Source organism: Odocoileus virginianus, chromosome 27, assembly GCF_023699985.2.
Source record: "Odocoileus virginianus isolate 20LAN1187 ecotype Illinois chromosome 27, Ovbor_1.2, whole genome shotgun sequence".
Classification (NCBI taxonomy): Eukaryota; Metazoa; Chordata; class Mammalia; order Artiodactyla; family Cervidae; genus Odocoileus; species Odocoileus virginianus.
In genome coordinates this window covers 40,197,801-40,217,156 of record NC_069700.1, presented here as the reverse complement: position 1 = coordinate 40,217,156, position 19,356 = coordinate 40,197,801, and the positions used below count along the sequence as shown (strand labels likewise).

At 40.9% G+C, this 19,356-nt stretch overlaps 1 non-coding gene across 1 annotated transcript; it reads right to left on the bottom strand.

The window, feature by feature from the left end:
- Positions 1 to 885: 885 nt before the first annotated feature.
- LOC139031637 (U6 spliceosomal RNA) lies at positions 886 to 992 on the bottom strand. Its single transcript, XR_011484143.1, has one exon. It is a non-coding gene; the product is annotated as a U6 spliceosomal RNA (small nuclear RNA).
- Between the last annotated feature and the right edge of the window lie 18,364 nt (positions 993 to 19,356).

Here is a 19,356-nt window from a genome sequence, read left to right as displayed (position 1 = left end):
TATTTCCTGCTCCAGGGGATCCCTGACCCAGGGATTGAACCCATGTCTCTTGTGTCTCCTGCATTGCAAGCAGATTCTTTATGACTGCACCACCTGGGAAGCCCATAAGCAAAACGAAAAGAAAATCTATGAACTGGGAGAAAATATTTCAAATGATGCTACTGACAAGAGCTTAATCTCCAAATTATACAAACAGCTCATATGACTCCATAACAAAATAACAAACAACACTCCTTAAAAAATGGGAAGATCAAAATAGACATTTTTCCAAAGAAGACATATTGATAACCAAAAGGCACAGGAAAAAATGCTCAATGTCACTAATTATTAGCGAAATGCAAATCAAAACTATAAAGAGGCACCACCTTACACCCATCAGCATGGACATCATAAAAACTACAACTAACAAATGTTGGAGAGGGTGTGGAGAAAAAGGATCCCAGCTCTACTGCTGGTGGGAATATAAACTGGGCAGTCACTGTGGAATGTATGTAGGTTCATCAAAAAAACTAAAAATAGAGACTTCCCTGGTGGCCCAGTGGTTAAGAATCCATCTTGCAATGCAGGGGACAAGGGCTCGATCCCTGGTCCAGGAAGACCCCACATACTGAGGAGCAGCTGAGCCTGTGTCACAGCTAGAGAGTCCAGTGAACCGCAAGAAGGATTCCGCAGGATGCAACAAAGGTGCCGTGTGCCTCAACTAAGACCCGACACAGCCAGATAAACATTCTTATTTTATTTATTTTTTTGTCATTGTGCCTAGGTTTATTATAAGTTAAACATCGCTATATTGTCATATCTGTCAACAAAGAAAGTACCTCTAAAAACAATAACAAGGAAAACTACATAAAAATGTAAATGTGATATGAGCTTTTAGATAAACTCAAAAATATGGAACGCTTCACGAATTTGCGTGTCATCCTTGCGCAGGGGCCATGCTAATCTTCTCTGTATCGTTCCAATCCTAGTATATGTGCTGCCGAAGCGAGCACAAACAAACATTTTTAAAAAGCAAACTAAAAATAGAGTTGTCAAATCATTTCAAAAAGATGTCTGCACCCCTATGTTCATAGCAGCACTATTTACAACAGCCAAGACACAGAAATAATCTAAGTGTCCATCAAGAGTTGAATGGATAAAGATGTGGTTCAGTTCAGTTCAGTTGCTCAGTTGTGTCCAACTCTTTTCAACCCCGTGAATCGCAGCACGCCAGGCCTCCCTGTCCATCACAAACTCCTGGAGTTTACTCAAACTCATGTCCATCGAGTTGGTGATGCCATCCAGCCATCTCATCCTCTGTCGTCCCCTTCTCCTCCTGCCCCCAATCCCTCCCAGCATTAGGGTCTTTTCCAACGAGTCAACTCTTTGCAAGATGTGGTATATACACACGCGCACACACACACACACACACACACACACACACACACACAATGGAATATTGCTGCTGCTGCTGCTGAGTCACTTCAGTCGTGTCTGACTCTGTACGACCCCATAGACGGCAGCCCACCAGGCTCCCCCGTCCATGGGATTTTCCAGGCAAGAGTACTGGAGTGGGGTGCCATTGCCTTCTCCCAATGGAACACTACTCAGCCCTAAAAAGAATGAATAATGCCATTTGCAGCAACATGGATAGACCTAGAGAATTTCCAGGAATTCTTTCTTTGTTCTCATAAATTTCTTTTTTGTACTCTTCTGGTCATTTCATGAATGTATTATTTTTTCCTTATATTTCTGTAGATTGAGTTGAGTTTTTTTTGTAACTTTTCCTCTCTCTTAGTTTCTGTTTTCTCTAAATTCTAGCTTAAATTTTTATTCTGTCTCTGTCACTGGTGTTGCAGACTTTTCTCTGTTTGGAATCCTTGTCTATTCACTCCATCTAAGGGTGAAGATTTCAAGTGCAAGCTGAAGCTCTTTGTGCATGGGCAGGACATATTGACTGGTGGGCTTCACTACGGAGTGATCTGGCTGAGGGGAATTAGGAAAGACCCCCAATTATCAGGATGTTTAGGACTGTCTTTGGGCTTCTTAGAGTTGCAGAGAAAATGTGTCCAATGTTATGCTTGGAGGCTCTCAGTCTGTTTGCTTCTAACCTTGGAATGGAATGAGTCTACGCTTTCTCTCTTCACTACTAGACTTGCACTTGCTACTCTTGTTTTTGGTGTAGTGGCCTCACTCCAGGGCCTCGTGCTCGCTCTGGTTCACTTTTGTTGGAAAGCAAAGTTTCTGCTGAGTGGAGGAGGGGGTTGAGCAGCCACGCGTGGTGGCAAGTAAGGGGATGCGGGAACAGCCAAGGATAGTGGAGTGTCTGACTGCCTCTTATGTAAACTCCCCAAATCCTCCTGCTTTACCTGCTTTTTCAGAGATTCCTGGCATTTTAAAATTTAGGTTTTATACTTATCCATATATTGTGAGGCCAACAGCTTAGGAAACTACTGCCATGGAAAAGACAGCCTGTGACTTGCTTGTCCTGAGAGGAGCAGGCCTTAGAACCACATGGGGAAGCTCCAGGGTGGGTCATGAGAGAGGGGGGATGGGGAACTGTGGGCCAGAGCCTCTGTCGCGGTTTTCACGGAGGAGTGGGAGAGGCAGGGAGAGCAGGCTGAGGACCAGGCAGCTCGGTCAGTTCCAGCTCTGAGGCATCGCAGCTGTCCCTAGCCACCCGGTGCCCGGCCCTGGGGTATAGTAGAGGTGGGGTGGTGTGGGCTCCGGATTGGTTGGCTTCAGGCGAAAGGCACATCAAAGGGGATCCTCATTATCTCCCGGAACTGGCAGGTTCTGGGAGGTGCCGTCTCCTCGTGATCAGTAAGGCCCCAGATGTCAAAACATGGGAGTAAAAAGGTGTGCATAATGTACTTGGTATCGCCAGCTCCCGAGCCTCTGAGAAGGACTGTGTGCAAGATGGCTCCCTTCTAGATTCCGTCCACTGCTTGTTCACGGTTCTGCTTTCATGGATAAAAGATGATTATGACAAGTGAGGGTTACTCATCCATCCATCTACTCTCCAGCTTCCAAAATGTTTTCCTATTGTACCTCCATCATTGTGTTTGAATGGGAGACATTTATGTCTTTCTAAAAAATCCTTTTTTCTAAAAATCCTGGGATTTGGAGAGGCAGCAAAGGTGAATGCTTGTGTTCAACCCACCACCTTTAACTGGTCATCAAATACTACCTCTCACACAAATGCTTTTTCCTTCTTTGAAGAAACGGGGATATTTAACCACTCCACTCCACTCCACCCATTTCTGCCCCAAACAGGATATACACAGGACCATATAACTTACTTATCTTAAAATATTTGAAGAGCTAACATACAGAAGAAAGAGTGAGCTTACCCTGAGTACCTCCAGACCATATGTAGGAACAATGAGCAAAAATTTTAGAGAGACTGTCCAGATAAACAAAAGAAAACAATATATTATGCACTCTGAAAATTTAAGGGACTTCTCTGGCAGTCTAGTGGCTAAGATTCTGTGTTTCCATTGCAGGAGACACAAGTTCCATCCCTGGTCAGGGAACTAAAATTCCTCATGCTGCAACAAAGACCTGATGCAGCCAAATAAATAATCTTTTAAATGTATGTTTCAAATTTTATTAATCAAAAAATAAAATTAAAAAAATAAAATTTAATCTGCTGCCTCAAGAAATAAAGAGCTTTGCATCATGGAACTCATGGAAATGCATACGCGGAAATGTCTGACCCTAAAGATTCCTAATCCCATGGATCTTCCTGTGACTTCTCTTTTGGAGCACTTATAGTTGCTGTTTTCTCTTTAGGCTATGAGCTGTATATGAGCAAGAACTGTCTTTATTAATCACCCCTTTACACAGTTAGATTTAGCATGGGGCCTGACACATTGTAGGTGGTCTAAAGCAAACCAAAATTTACATAGCAGATTAAGAACTAGGATGATATTAAATGTATCATGACACTAGAAGAGGATTCTAGAAGAAATAGAATTAAGTAAAGATACTTAATTCAATGTGGGATGATAAGGGAGGACTTCCTAAGGGTGGTGGTGTTTAATTCTTAGCATAAAAGAGTTAGTAAGGCAAGGAAGGGAGGGAAGAGAATTCTAGGAGAAAAAAACATCAGATCAATGTCACAGAGACATCAGATAACATGATGTATTCTGGGAACTTATTCCAAACAGCAGGATAACATGGAGGATAACATAGAGGGATATGGAGAGAGAGGAGACCAGAGCCCAAGACCAGGTCAATGTCATGCTAAGAATTTGACAATTATGTGCCGGAAAGTGTTGCTCCAGACTTCGAAGCATAAAGTCTTACAGTTCAGTTTGGAAAGGTCATCCTGGCAGTGACATGTAAGGTGGATGAGAGGCAGAGGCTAGAGGTACAGGACCAAGTGGGAAGTGGGAACTGGGACAAAACACTAGAACAAGAACGTAATTCAGCCAAGTTCTTTGATACCTGATAACAAGAATCGCCCTTTCTCCAGCTTCCAACAACATATTCCCCATTTCTGTCTGGATCTCCCCAGAATGGCCCTCACTGTCACCATTCTCTTAGGTACCTTCTAAGAAGATTGTGGCTGTTTCCACAGCCCTCCTGCTTTCTCTCTTGCACATTCATGTCAATGTACTTTTTCCAGCAGGAATTCCATGTCACCAGGAATTCCTCTGCTCCTAGAAATTCATTCCTCAGGAAAGGAATCATGAGAAGCCCTACACGTCTTCCTTTGATCTGATCCCACGTATGACTGAGAGAAATTCCTCCACATTGGCAGCATATAGTTGGTATTTTTCTTCATATTTCAGTATTAATCCCAGCTGCTTTAACTATCAAATGCTGTGTAACACACAGCCCCCACATTTAGTAACTTAAAACAGTAACTATTTATTTGCTTGTGATTTTGCAACCTGGGCCGGCTCCATGGGCAGCTCCTGTCTCCTCTACGTGCCACTGAAGAGGCTGGTGAGACTCATTCTGGGGGTCCACGTCTAAGCCGGCCCCCAGCTGTCACATGGGAGCTCAACAGGGCCACAGGGGCCTTCATTCTCGGCCATGGGAACCCTGCTTGACTCAGATATTTCACTGCAGCATGGCTGCTGAGTCTCAGAGAGAAGGAGGAAAGCGAGCCGGGGCTCACTCGTTCCTGCTCTCAGAGACCCCGATCGTCACTTCTCTGCGTTCCCCTGGACAAAGCAGCTCCAGGCCCAGGTCAGACTCAAGAGGAGGAGATGTAAGGTCTCCTGCCTGAGGGAAGGACGTGCATGATGTACAGGGACCGGCAGAATAATTTGGAGGCATCTTCAGAGAGTATTTACTGCTCAGGTTGTTCCTCAGTGTTATATTTCATTGGTCATAATGATAAGCGGTGTCTCCCAGAAAAGAAGCACAGCATTGCTTTTCTAATTTTTTTACTGAAGTATAATTTACATTCAAGGAAACAAACAGTCTTAGGTGTACAATTCAGTGAGTTTTGGTGCTGGTACACAGTTGTGTAACACGTACCCATATCAAGGTACAGACTATATTTCTCACTTTAGAACATTCTCTTGTGCTTTTTCCTTGTCAAGACACGTTCCCAGAGAGAGCCACTCACTGTTCTGACTTTTTTCATCTTAGATTAGATTTTCCTGCTTTAGAACTTAAATTAGATTATAAATGAAATTATAAAGCACCTATTCTGGTGTGCCAGACTTTTGTTCATCATAAAGTTTTTGAGATTCATTCATGTTGTTTTGTGTATTATTATTTTGTTCCTTTTAATTATGAGTAGTATTTCATTTTACGAATATACTTATAGTTTAATAACTATTCATTTGTTAGTGGCTACTTGAATTGTTTTCCCTTCGAAAGTTAGTTGCTCAGTCATGTCCGACTATTTGTGACCCCATGGACTGTAGCCCCCCCAGGCTCCTTACTCTGTGGAATTCTCCAGGCAAGAATCCTGGAGTGGGTTGCCTTTCTTTTCTTCAAGGGATCTTTTCAGCCCAGGGATTGAACCTGCTCTCTTGCTTTGCAGGTAGACTCTTTACCATTTGAGCCACCAAGGAAGCCCTTGATAGTACAAATAAAGTGGTTTTGAACATTCTTGTACAACTCATACACATAATATTTTCTTTCTTTTGGGTTATGACTAGGAATTCACCTGTAAGTAAATTACTAAGTCATAGAGAGGACATCTCCTTAATTGTACAAGAAATTGTCAAACAATTTCCCTAAGTGGTTGAACTAGAGTTCCAGTTGTTCCACATCCATGTACGTATTTGATGCTGTCAGCCATTACTTGCAGCCATTCTGGAAGTGTGAATGGGCTTCCCTGCTTGCTTATGCAGTAAAGAATTCATCTGCATGCAGGAGGCTGAGGTTCAGTCCCTGGGTTGGGAAGATCCCCTGGAGAAGAAAATGGCAACCCACTCCAGTACTCTTGCCTGGAGAATTCCATAGACAGAGGAGCCTGATGGGCTACAGGTCATAGGGTTGCAGAGTTGAACAAGACTGAGCACTTAGAAGTGTGATGGTATCCCACTGTTGTCTTAATTTTCATTTCATTTCCCTGATGACTAATCATGTTGAGCACATTTTCATGCATTTATTGCTCATTCACATACCTTCCCTTGTGAAGTGTCCGTTAAAGTATTTTGCCCACGTTAAATACATTTACAGTGCTTCAGGTGTGCAACGCAGTGATTCCATTTTTAAACTATACTTCAATGAAAAATAAATTAGAAAGAAGAAACCCTGACCTCATAATGTCAGATTAAAAGAGGCCTAATTAAAACCCAAGCGTTGTGACTCCCCAGAACTACTTCCACTACCCCAGGATCCTGCCGCCCCTCAGAGGGAAGTGCTGAGCACACCCCGAGCACAGATGGTGCTGGGTGGCCAGGCCCTGCACCTGGCTGTGGACAAACAAGGACAAACAAGGGAACCGCCTCACCCAAGTCTAGGGCTCCTATTACATCTCAGCAATGTTTTTCTAAACTCCGGCAAAAAGCAGTCCCTCACAGGCAATATCCATATTAATACCATCCAATTAATATCCTAGGACCCTAATGTTAAATCATCAAGAAAAAAAATAAAGTGTATTATTAAAAACCCTTATAATTCAAGAATAGACAGTTTCCATATCAAGTTACAAAATATGAGATGAAAGCATCCCTGTAACTATTTATGAATACAAAAACCTACTTGTGCAGTTTGCCTTTCTATAAATGAGCTTTACATGCTTTTGGAGAGAATTGACAAAAAACAATATATGATTCCAATCATATACATAATAATATTTCTCTCTAGTTAAGTCTTCTTTAATTTATCTTAGCAATAAGTATCACATATTTTAATTTAAAATGTTTGTTTATATCTGCTCTAATTATTGTAATTTTTAATCTGTCTAAAAGTTCCAAGAGGAAATTTCAAGAGTGTGACAAATTTTTCCCCATAATCTAAGAGAAGACAGAGTAGCATCAATACTATTTTAGAAATAGACAATTTTGAATAAAATTTTTTAATTAGAAGAAATGAATTATGTAGACATTTAATAATAGTACAGGGTAGAATTTTATGAGTTATGGAAGAGTTACACACGGTACAATACAAAAGTCAAGGAGAAAGCAAATTCAGCCTTTGATATTTCTTTGTTTTTCCTTTGATATTTCTTAACCAGCTAAAAATAATAAAAACATACTTAAGCAAATCTGTCTTAAATATATGAAAAATTGTATTCTAAAAGATGCAAGAAATTGGGAAAATAAAAAAGTTTCTTATGACAACTACATCCAAGATGGCATTCAACAAGGATAATAGTCTATTTTTTTAATTTAATGTTTTCATTTATAGAGACTGCTCTTCTTACTTCATTAGATGATTTCAGCATTTAGTAATCAACATAATCAAGCTAAGTCCTTCAGATTTGATCTTTCACTATAATTAAAAGTAGCTGGTCAGTAACTAGACATTTCTTCAAAGAAGACATACAGAGCCCAACAAACACATGAGAACATGCTCATCATCGATAATTATGAACACAACTTAGTGACTGAACAACAGCAACAACAAAGTCAAAACTACAAGGAGGTACCACCTCACCCTAGTCAGAATGGCCACTGTTAAAAAGTCTACAAGTAACAAATGTTGGAGGGAGTGTGGAGAAAAGGGAACCCCCTAATACTGTTGGTGGGAATGCAAATTGGTGCAGTCATTATGGAAAACAGTATGGAGTTTCCTCAAAAAGCTAAAAACAGAGTGGCCATGTGATCCAGAAATTCCATTCCTGGGCATATACTCAGATAAAACTGTAAAGATAAAAAAGTATCCAAAAAGTTACTGCAGGGAGGCAGTGGAGACACAGACATAGAGAAAAGACTGTGGACACAGCGGGGGGAAGGAGAGGGTGGGACAAATTGGGACGGTAGCACTGAAACATATACATCACCGTATGGAAAATTAGATGGCCATTGGAAATTTATTTTATGACACAGGGAGCTCAAATCTGGTGCTCTGTGACAACCTAGAGGGGTGAGAAGGGGTGGGAGGTGGGAGGAGTTTCAAGAGGGAGGGTAACACATGTTTACCTATGGCTGATTCATGCTGATATATGGCAGAAACCAATAAATATTATAAAGCAATTATCCTCCAACTAAAAATAAATAAATTTAAAAAATTAAAACCAATAAATAAATAAATAAAATAGGCAGGCAGCATGGCACAAGGCAACATAAGCAAAAATGTATACTCAGAAAAAAAAAAATCCTGACCTCCTCTCGTGCCAAGCAACAGTTCCATAGAAAGTTTGTGTTCTAATGGTGTAGGGAGTACTTAAAATTTTCATATCCCAGTATGTTTTATTTTTTCACAGAATCGTAATCCTTTATTTGCTTCATAAGTGCTTCTTACATGGATGAAGTGAAGTCGCTCAGTCGTGTCCGACTCTTTGCCACCCCGTGGACTGTAGCCTACCACGCTCCTCCATCCATGGGATTTTCCAGGCAAGAGTACTGGAGTGGGTTGCCATTTCCTTCGGATAGAGGAGCCTATATATTTCATAAAACATTCTCAGCTCTAGTAACTATTAACATGTTAAGACACATACAATGTGATGAGCCCATAAGCATATGCTGGGAAATAAAGCCAGCCTTTCCCATCTCCAGCGTTACTCACGCTTTCTTTAAGAATAACCTAGAAAAAAAAAAAAAAAAGAATAACCTAGGAACTGTTAACACAGTTCCCCTGGTCCTGGCCTGAGATTCTGACTTAGTAGGTAAAGGCTGAGCCCTGGAATTTGCATTTTTAATAAACACAGACATGGTCCTGAAAAAAAAGATATATTGACCCCTATGTTCATAGCACTATTTACAAGTCAAAACAAGGAAATAACCTAAATATTAATCGATAGATGAATGGATAAAGATGTGGTATATATATATAATGGAATATTGCTGTTGTTCAGTCATGCAGTTGTGTCTGACTTTCTGTGACCACATGGACTGCAGCACACCAGACCTCCCTGTCCCTTGAAATTTGCCAAATTTGCGTGAATGTCCATTGCACCGGTGACCCCATCCAGCCATTTCATCCTCTGACGCCCTCTTCTCTTTCTGCCCTCCATCTTTCCCAGCATCACAGACTTTTCCAATGAGTCGTCTGTTCCATCAGGTGACCAAAATACTGGAGCTTCAGCTTCAGCATCAGTCCTTCCAATGAGTGTTCAGGATTGATTTCCCTTAAGATTGACTGGTTGATCTCCTTGCTGTCCCAGGGACTCTCAGGAGTCTTCTCCAACACCACAGTTCGAAGGCATCAATTCTTTGGAGCTCTAACTTCTTTATGGTCCAGCTCTCACAAATGTACATGACCACTGGCAAGACCATAGCCTTGACTATACAGACCTTTGTCGGCAGAGTAATGTCTCTGCTTTTCAACACGATGTCTAGGTTTATCTAGATTGCTGAGAAACAATCGTCTTCTGATTTCACGACTGCAGTCACCATACACAGTGATTTCAGAGCCCAAGAAGAGGAAACCTGTCACTACTTCCACCATTTCCCCTTCTATCACATAGATAGGGAGTACACAGGGTCGCAAAGAGTCAGACCCAACTGAGCACACAGCACACACAAGCACCATGGAGCCAGATGCCATGATCGTATTTTCTTTAATATTTAGCTTTAAGCTGGCTCTTTCATGCTCCTCCTTCACTGTCATCCGGAGGCTCTTCAGTTCCTCTTCACTTTCTGCCATTAGAGTGGTATCATCCGCATACCTGAGGCTGTTGATATTACTCCCACCTATCTTGATTCCAGCTTGTAACGCATCTGGCCCAGCATTTCTCATGACGTGCTCAGTGTGTAGGCTCAACAAACAGGGTGACGCAGGCAGCCCTGTTGTCCTCCGTTCTCAATCTTGAACCAATCAGTTGTTCCATACAGGGCTCTAACTGTTGCTTCGTGACCTGCATCCAGGTTTCTCAGGAAACAGGTACGATGGTCTGCTACTCCCATCTCTTTAAGAGCTTTCCTCAGTTTGTTATGATCCACACAGAAAAAGGCTTTAGCATAGTTGATGAAACAGAGGTAGATTTTTTAAAATTTACAGTTTGATTTACAGTTTTATTTATAATTAGATTTATCTAACTGTATAAAAAGACAAAAAAGACAAATGAAATATTACTCAGCCATAAAAATGAAATAATGCCATTTGCAGCACCATGGATGGACCTAGAGATTATTACACTAAGGAAAGTAAGTCAGACAGAGAAAGACAAATACCATATGATACCACTTATATATGAAATCTAAACACGATGCAAATGGATATATCTACAATAACAGAAACAAACTCATAGACACAGAGAACAGGCTGGTGGTTGCCAAGGGAGTGGGGGTGGTGCAGGAGGGAAGGATTGGGAGTTTGAGATTGAGTTCAGTTCAGTTCAGTCGAATCTGACTCTTTGGGACCCTATGGACTGCAGCACACCAGGCTTCCCTGTCCATCACCAACTCCCAGAGCTTGCTCAAACTCATGTCCATCATGTCGGTGATGCCATCCAACCATCTCATCCTCTGTTGCCCCCTTCTCCTCCTGCTTTCAGTCTTTCCCCAGCATCAGGATCTTTTCAAATGAGTCAGTTCTTTGCATCAGGTGGCCAAAGTATTGGAGCTTCAGCTTCAGCATCAGTCCTTCCAAAGAATATTCAGCACTGATCTCCTTTAGGATTGGCTGGTTTGATCTCCTTGCAGTCCAAGGGACTCTCAAGAGTCTTCTCCAACAGCACAGTTCAAAAGCATCAATTCTTCAGCGCTTAGCTTTCTTTATGGTCCAACTCTCACATCCATATAAGACTACTGGAAAAACCATAGCTTTGACTAGACAGACCTTTGTCAGCAAAGTAACGTCTCTGCTTTTTAATATGCTGTCTAGGTTGGTCATAGTTTTTCTTCCAAGGAGTGTCTTTTAATTTCATGGCTGCAGTCACCATCTGCAGGATTTTGGAGCTCAAGAAAATAAAGTCTGACACTGTTTCCATTGTTTCCCTATCTCTTTGCCATGAAGTGATGGGACCAGACGCTGTGATCTTCATTTTTTGAATAGTGAGCTTTAAGCCAACTTTTGCACTCTCTTCTTTCCCTTTCATCAAGAAGCTCTTTAGTTCCTCTTTGCTTTCTGCCATAAGGGTGGTGTCATCTGCATATCTGAGGTTATTGATATTTCTCCCAGCAATCTTGATTCCAGCTTGTGCTTCATCCAGATGGGCATTTCACATGATGTACTCTGCATATAAGTTAAATAAACAGGGTGACGATATACAGCCTTGATGTAGTCCTTTCCCAATTTGGAACCAGTCCATTGTTCAATGTTTGGTTCTAACTGTTGCTTCTTGACCTGCATACACATTTCTCAGAAGGCAGGTCAGGTGGTTTGGTATTCCCATCTCTTGAAGAATTTTCTACAGTTTGTTGTGATCCACACAGTTAAAGGCTCTGGCATGGTCAATAAGGTAGAAGTAGATGTTCTTCCGGAACTTAAAAAGGTACTTATGACCAAACCTGTTATAAAGGATGTAGATTTATTCAAATAGACTTAACGACCTTAGGCAATGCACACCTCAGTGATTATTACAATTGACTGAGTGTCAGGTGTTTCCCCAAGTTTTGCAAACTGTGCAAGCCTCTGACAAGTCTTGTGGTACTGTGGAAAGGGGAAGGAGCTCTGAAAAACTCATATTAGATAACTTAGGTTCTCCCCAGGTGGCACAGTTGTAAAGACTCCTCTGGCCAATACAGGAGACACAAGAGACACAGATACAATCCCTGAGTAGAAAGATCCCCTGGAAAGGAAATGGCAACTGCTCCACTATTCTTGCCTGGGAAATCCCATGGATAGAGGAGTCTGGCAGGCTACAGTCCATGGGGTTGCAAGATTGGGACAATTTAGTTACTAAACCACCACCCACCACATTGGATATCTTACAATCCTAACAAGTGAGGGCTCAGATCAGAATTAATGTGATATGAAAAACAGAGCAAGATTTCCTGTTCCTGTAACAAAGGTGACTGAGCTGATCTCAACCCTCCCGTGGGTACACAGAGACTTGACAAGCTTAGATGAACAGACACAGCTGGATAAACTATAAACACACACTCAAGAACACATAGCCTAAATCAAGAGAAAGAAAAGGAGCAATCCAGGACAGCACCATTCCTGAGCCTCGAAACAGAGGTTTCAATGACTCCAAAGGACTGAAGATATGTCTTGGTCTTGGTGAAAGACAGAGTTGGAAGTGAGACACTTAACATAAAGACAAGATGCTAGAAGAGCCACCAAGCTGTGAAAAGAGAACTAGAAAAATTCAATCCAGTGAAATTTCAGAGAAGCAGCACGGAAACTTGTCATCCTCTGGGGTTCTGAATAGGCAAGACATTTCTGAAGAGTCAAACCCCAAATTTATACCATGGGTGGGTATGGTCTCTTAATTCATACTATCCATGTGATGTGGGAATTACAGCTGTGAATTTAACATAAATGCTAGTCCCAGATCCATGAATATTTTAAAACTCTGGCTTTGGAAAAAACAAACATCAAAAGCAGATATTAAATCACCGTGCAGGGGCTGAGCCCCAGTCACATAGAAAACATAGCTTCAGTGAAGATGAGTTCACATTCCTAAACTACAAATCACACAAAGACATATAATAAGGCAGTCATCAAAGGAAACAAAGAAAGAGGATTAGAAATAATGGAACAATCTAAAAGGGACTAATTAATTGTGTTCAAAATAATTACAGCAATGCAAAAAAGATTCAAAGCATAAGGAATAAAATAATTTGACTACAGGAAAAAATTAGAGATTTTAACATAGAAGTGGACATCTAGATTTTTTTTTTAACATAGTCACTGTAATTAAAAACTCAATGGACACATTTAAACTGTAATTGGAGAGATTAGTAAACTGAGAGATCATACATCACACAAGATGAAGCCCTAAACACAAAAGATATGAAAAATATGAGAGGGTTGACTTCATGCAATAGGAACTCCAGTTGAAGAAAATAAAATAGGTTAGAGGCAATATTTGAAGAGATAAGGGCTGAGAATTTCCTAGAATTGAAGAAAGACATTATTGTAGTAGCTCATCAGACACTGTAGGTAAAATAAAAACAACTCATATTCAGATCTACAGAACAGTAAAAATGAAGAAAAACTCTTAAATGCAACTAGAGGGGAAAAAAAGATGTATCATTGGCAATGCCATTGGCATTTCTGGAGATGTGTTCATTCAGAGGTATTTCTGCACATTCCATTGCCATAGTGGCTTTCAAATATGAATACTACCATCTGGGACACTTCCACACTACACAACGTATCAGTGTAAAACTGCCATGGGTATCTATCTTAGACTTAATCTTCTGTTCATTCCCAAACGCCCCCCTTTGCCTGCCCAATCCATTTCTTTGCCCCTCTGGTTGATAGTAACTCAATTTTTAAAATAGCTTCAGTCATGAAATCCCAATCTCTGATCAATGTGTAAATGACTATATTTCAGAGGAAAAAAATTCCGTGGTGAGCAAGGATTTGATTGTTACCATAAGTAGAACATTCTCCCACCATTGTATATGGCTTAATAATTGTAAATCCACGGAATGGAAAACTTGATGAGCTTGAATTCATAATTGACCATTAAGACAAATGGATTCCTATACCTAATCTACCTGCAGGGCACATCACCTTTATTTACATCTAAAATTAGGGTGATCATATATTCCCCTATTTATTTGGTGAGAACATTGAGAAGAATTTAGATGAAGGAGTGGGTGACAAAATGCCCAATGTGAATAAGATCTTCCCAATGCATTAACTGCCATATCATTAGTATGATGTCTAAACTAATATTCCAGTAAATGTACAAGGAAGACCGTCACACTCTTATGTACCATCAACGAAGTCCTCAAAAATCAGAGTTGTCTAAACAATCTAGCCCTTTCAGAGATCTCTCTGTACATTAAGACCATTTCAACAAAAACAAATGTGTATATGAGAAAGACTTGGGCAGTGAAGGAGAATAAAGATTTTTATGTTCTAACAATTTCTTTATTAATAAGTGCCTTAAATCCAGAAGTGTATGGATGGTATAGTCTAGCTCATGTGAGACAAGAATAATCTGTGAAAAGCCAAAAAGGAATCTAGAATGAACTGACTATTCCCAGACTCACACTGGTTAGCAGTTGTCATTAGTGTCTGTAGTGACCACTATCAGCGAGGTGTTGTGATATGTGATTTGTAATATGAAAAATATGTTTGGTCTTTGTCATTCTTAGTTCCTGGAATAGATTGCCTAAGACCTTTGGAATTTCCTATGGGATAAGAGCCTTAAAGGTGCTTTTTGTTATGTTTAGGAGGTGACTTTTGGAAAATCCTGAAGTCACCTGAGGATGGGGGCTGGTTGCCAGGGGAATAAACCCAATGACTAGAGGGTAGGAACTCTCAGTCAGCCCCTGACCCACGGGAGGGGAGGGGGGGCTGAAGATTAAGTTCATTCACCTATGGCCAACAGTCATGTAAATTATGCCTATGTAAGAGTCTAGTGGGCTGCCATCTATGGGGTCGCACAGAGTCGGACACGACTGAAGCAATGAAGCCTCCATAAATCCCGAAAGGACCAGCCTGGAGATCTGGTGACCACGTGGAGATGCTGGGAGAGTAGGCTCTGACAGGCATGAAAATTCCCCAACCTTTCCCCATAGCTGGCCCTATGCCTCACTTCTATCTGGCTGTTCTGAGTTATATTCTTTTTTAAAACATTTTTACTTGTTTACTTTATTTTTGGTTGTGCTAATTCTTTGTTGCTGTACACACTTTCTCTAGTTGTGGCGAGCAGGGGCTACTCTCTGGTTGCCGTTCACGGGTTTCTCATTGCAATGACTTCCTTCTTCGAACACAGGCTCTAGGCTGGCAGGCTTCAGTATTTGCTGCGCAGGCTTAGTTGCCCCGTGGCACGTGGGATCTTCCCGGACCAGGGATTGAACCTGTGTCTCCTGCATTGGCAGGTGGATTCTTAACCACTGGACCACCAGGGAAGTCCCTGTATTCTTTTATAATAAACTGCTATCTAGTAAATAAAATGTTTTTCCGAATTCTGTGAGCCGCAATAGCAAATTAATTGCCCTCAAGGAGAGGGTGGTGGTTGATTAAAAACACAGGTGATAACCTGGACTTGTGACTGGCATCTGAAGTGGGGGGGGGCAGGTGAAGAGGGCAGTCCTCTAGGACTGAGCCCCTAACCTGCAGAACTTGACGGCATCTCTAGGGAGATAGTATCAGAACTGAATTGAATTGTAGGACAATCTAGCTGGTGTTTGAAAACTGCTTGCTGGCATGTGGAAAAAAATCAGAATTTCAGGTGATCATTCAAGAAGCCCATGAGTCACTGTTGATGTTCCCTCTGTTCCTGCTCCATAGCCAAGTCCACAAGATTCTACCTCCAAACTTAAAAACAAATAGAACCACTTTTCCGTATCAACCCTATTACCGGCTCAGCAAAGCCTCCATCATTTCTCCCCTGGACCAGCCTTCCACTGGTCCATTTTTCCTCTACTCTATCCTTTCGTAGCAGCCAAAGTAATCTTCCAAGTGGATCTTCTTACTATCACACTAAACATCCTTCAAAGGCTTCCTAATATTCTTGAGATATAATCCAAATTGCTTATGTGACCTACCAGGTCTGCACAGTCTGGTCCCTGCCTCCCTCATGCCTTCGTTTCATACCACTCCTACACACTGGCTCCCTTTCAGTTCCTCAAACTCACCAGGTTAGTTCCTGCTTCAGGCCATCTTGCTTGGTGATTCCTCTTCTTAAAATCTTTTTCTGCCTATACTTTACCCAGCTGACTCATTTACCTTACAGATAATAGATTGAATGCCACTTTGTCAGAAAGGCTTCTCTGGCTCCAATTTAAAATTTTGTACATTTCCATTACACTGACTAATTTTCTTCATATAATTATGAGATATAGCCATAATATTGGTCTCCATTCCAAGACTATAAGCTCCAAGAGGGCACAAATCATATCCTTTTTGCCCATCACTGAATACCCAAAGCTCAGCACAGAACTTGGCAGAATAAATTTTTTTTTTTTTGAGTGAATGACCCTGAAAGGTAGATTATTCCATATTACAGGTGAGGATATTACGATCCATTGTGAAGCAACTTTTAAGATCTGGAATAGCACTCTAGGGTCTGAAAAGAAAGTATTATGTTTAAAAATTTTCCAGTATCATTTGATTTTGTTGACTATTAGATGCTACCTGTTTAGATCAATACTGTGGCTTCCACTAAGCTTCTCATGAGGCCCATGATGCATTCAAATGTGTTTGCAGACCTGTGGTCTAAGTGGTAAAATTCTCAAGGATTTCTTAAGAACGTGTTCTAATTTTTCTTTGATGGTTTTTATTTCATTCATCTACAATTTGTGATCTCTGAAAAGTATTTAATTCATTAGAGTCAGACACAGGAAAATGACTAGCAAAGATCAATAGACACTTTTCTTCTGGGTCAGGGAAGGTACTAGATTCAAATAATCATTAAATGACTTAAAAGTGAGACTTTTCAGAATGTTTTCCCTAAAACAATTTTGTGCCCCTCATTTCTAGTCACAGTAGGTAAAATTTCCTTTGGAGCCCTTCAGATTAATTCTATTGCCATTTTTGCTGGAGCACAACTGCAGGACTTTTACAAAGGCTTTCCTTATCTCACTGAAAGGGCTTCCCAGAGGGAGCTAATGGTGAAGAACCCACCTGCCAATGCAGGAGACATAAGAGACGCCGGCTCGATCACTGGGTTGGGAAGATCCCCTGGAGGAGGAAATGGCAACCTACTCCAGTATTCTTGCCTGGAGAATCCCATGGACACAGAAGACCCTCGTGGGTTACCCTCCATAGGGTCACAAAGAGTCGGACACAACTAGAGAGACTTACCACGCAGGCACGCATCTCACTGAAGGGAGTGTAAGAAGCTCTGCTGTGTCCTTGGGCACAGACTTGACTTAAATAAAAGGTGGACTTTACTGCACTGAGAATGTCCAACAATCCCATGGAAGTGCAAAGCAGGGCGGGAGGTGGAGAAGAAAAAATGATGATTTGGGGAGGATCCCCTTGAAGACGTTTTTCTCAAAAGAAGTTTCTCTCAAATTTGAATTTTCAGATTTATTCTCTGAGATTCACTAGGAATTTTTCTTTTCCCCTTTCAAAAAAATGTGGTAAAAAAGTACTCAACATAAAATTTACTATTTTGACCATTTTAAGTGTACAGTTCAGGAGTACTAAAAAGTCATCTGGTTGCACAACCACCATCATTATCCATTCCCAAGACTCTTTTCATCTTGTAGGAGTGAGACTGTACCCACTGAACACCATGGGCTCATTCCCACCTCCCTTCTGCCTCTGGCAACTGTGATTCTACTTTGTGTTTCTATGAATTTGACTAGTCGCTTTATATAAGTGGAATCATACTTGTATTTGTCCTGTTATGACTCAGCATGTCTTCAAGGTTCATCCATGGTATAGCATTTGTTAAGAATGTGCTTCCTTTTTATTAGTAGTTTAAATTTTTTCTACAAACTGCTGTATTGTTTTCCAGTTGCTGCCCCATTTTACATTCCTACCAGAAAGCAATGTGTCAGCGTTATGATTGCTCACCATCCTTGACAACATTTGTTATTTTCTGACTTTTGTTTGTCTGTTTTACAATAGTCATCCTAATGGGTGTGAAATGGTAACTCGTGGTTTTGATTTGCATTTCCCTAATAATTAGTGATATTGAGCCTCTTTATTAGCCATTTTTATATCTTCTTTGAAGAAATGTCCATTCAAGTCATTTGTCCATTTCTTCACTGAGGTTTGTTTTCTTTTAAAGGGGGTGTCTATATTACTCAAGATTACAAGACAACACTAACCAAATCCTACAGATAAGGTGGTTATCTGACATTAAATTTCTTGCAAATAATTACTATGTTTACAAGACTATATCAAAATTATAGCTAAAACAATTTGCAAATCTTTAAACTAAAAAATTTAAATTACTTCACCACATAATTCATATACATAAGTATGTGTGTAAGTGTCCAGTTTAGTAGCTTTTCAGCAAATCATGTGTAACTAGCACCAAGATCAACAGCCAGAGCCCATTAGAAGCCCCTCCCCCATTCACTAGCCCCTCCTCACCTAGGTAATCACTATCATAACTTTTAGAAGATTATTTTTCCTATTTTTGTGCTTTATATAGATGGACTTATCCCTATGTCCTTTCCTGTCTGACATCTTATGCTCAACTTTATGTTTTTTCAGTGTATCCAAGTTGTCGCCTGCAGTAGGTCATTCTTTTCATTGCTGAGAAGTATCCCATTATATGAACACTGTGAATGCATTACCTTATTCTATCCTTGATGGTCTTTTGTGTTGCTTCCATTTGGGGTTATTAAAACAAATGCACCTGTCAACATTCTGACAACTGTTGGTGCCTTGTAAGCACACATTTCTCTTGGCTGTACACATAACTATGGAACTGCTGCGTCACAGGGTTGGCTTCTACAGTTCAGTTCAGTTGCTCAGTCATGTCTGACTCTTTGCGACCCCATGGACTGCAGCACGCCAGGCCTCCCTTGTCCATCACCAACTCCCGGAGTTTGCTCAAACTCATGTCCGTTGAGTCGGTGATGCCATCCAAGCATCTCATCCTCTGTCGTCCCCTTCTCCTTCTGCCCTCAATCTTTCCCAGCATCAGGGTCTTTTCAAATGAGTCAGCTGTTCGCATCAGGTGGCCAAAGTATTAGAGTTTCAGCTTCATCATCAGTCCTTCCAATGAACATTCAGGACTGATCTGCTTTAGGATGGACTCGC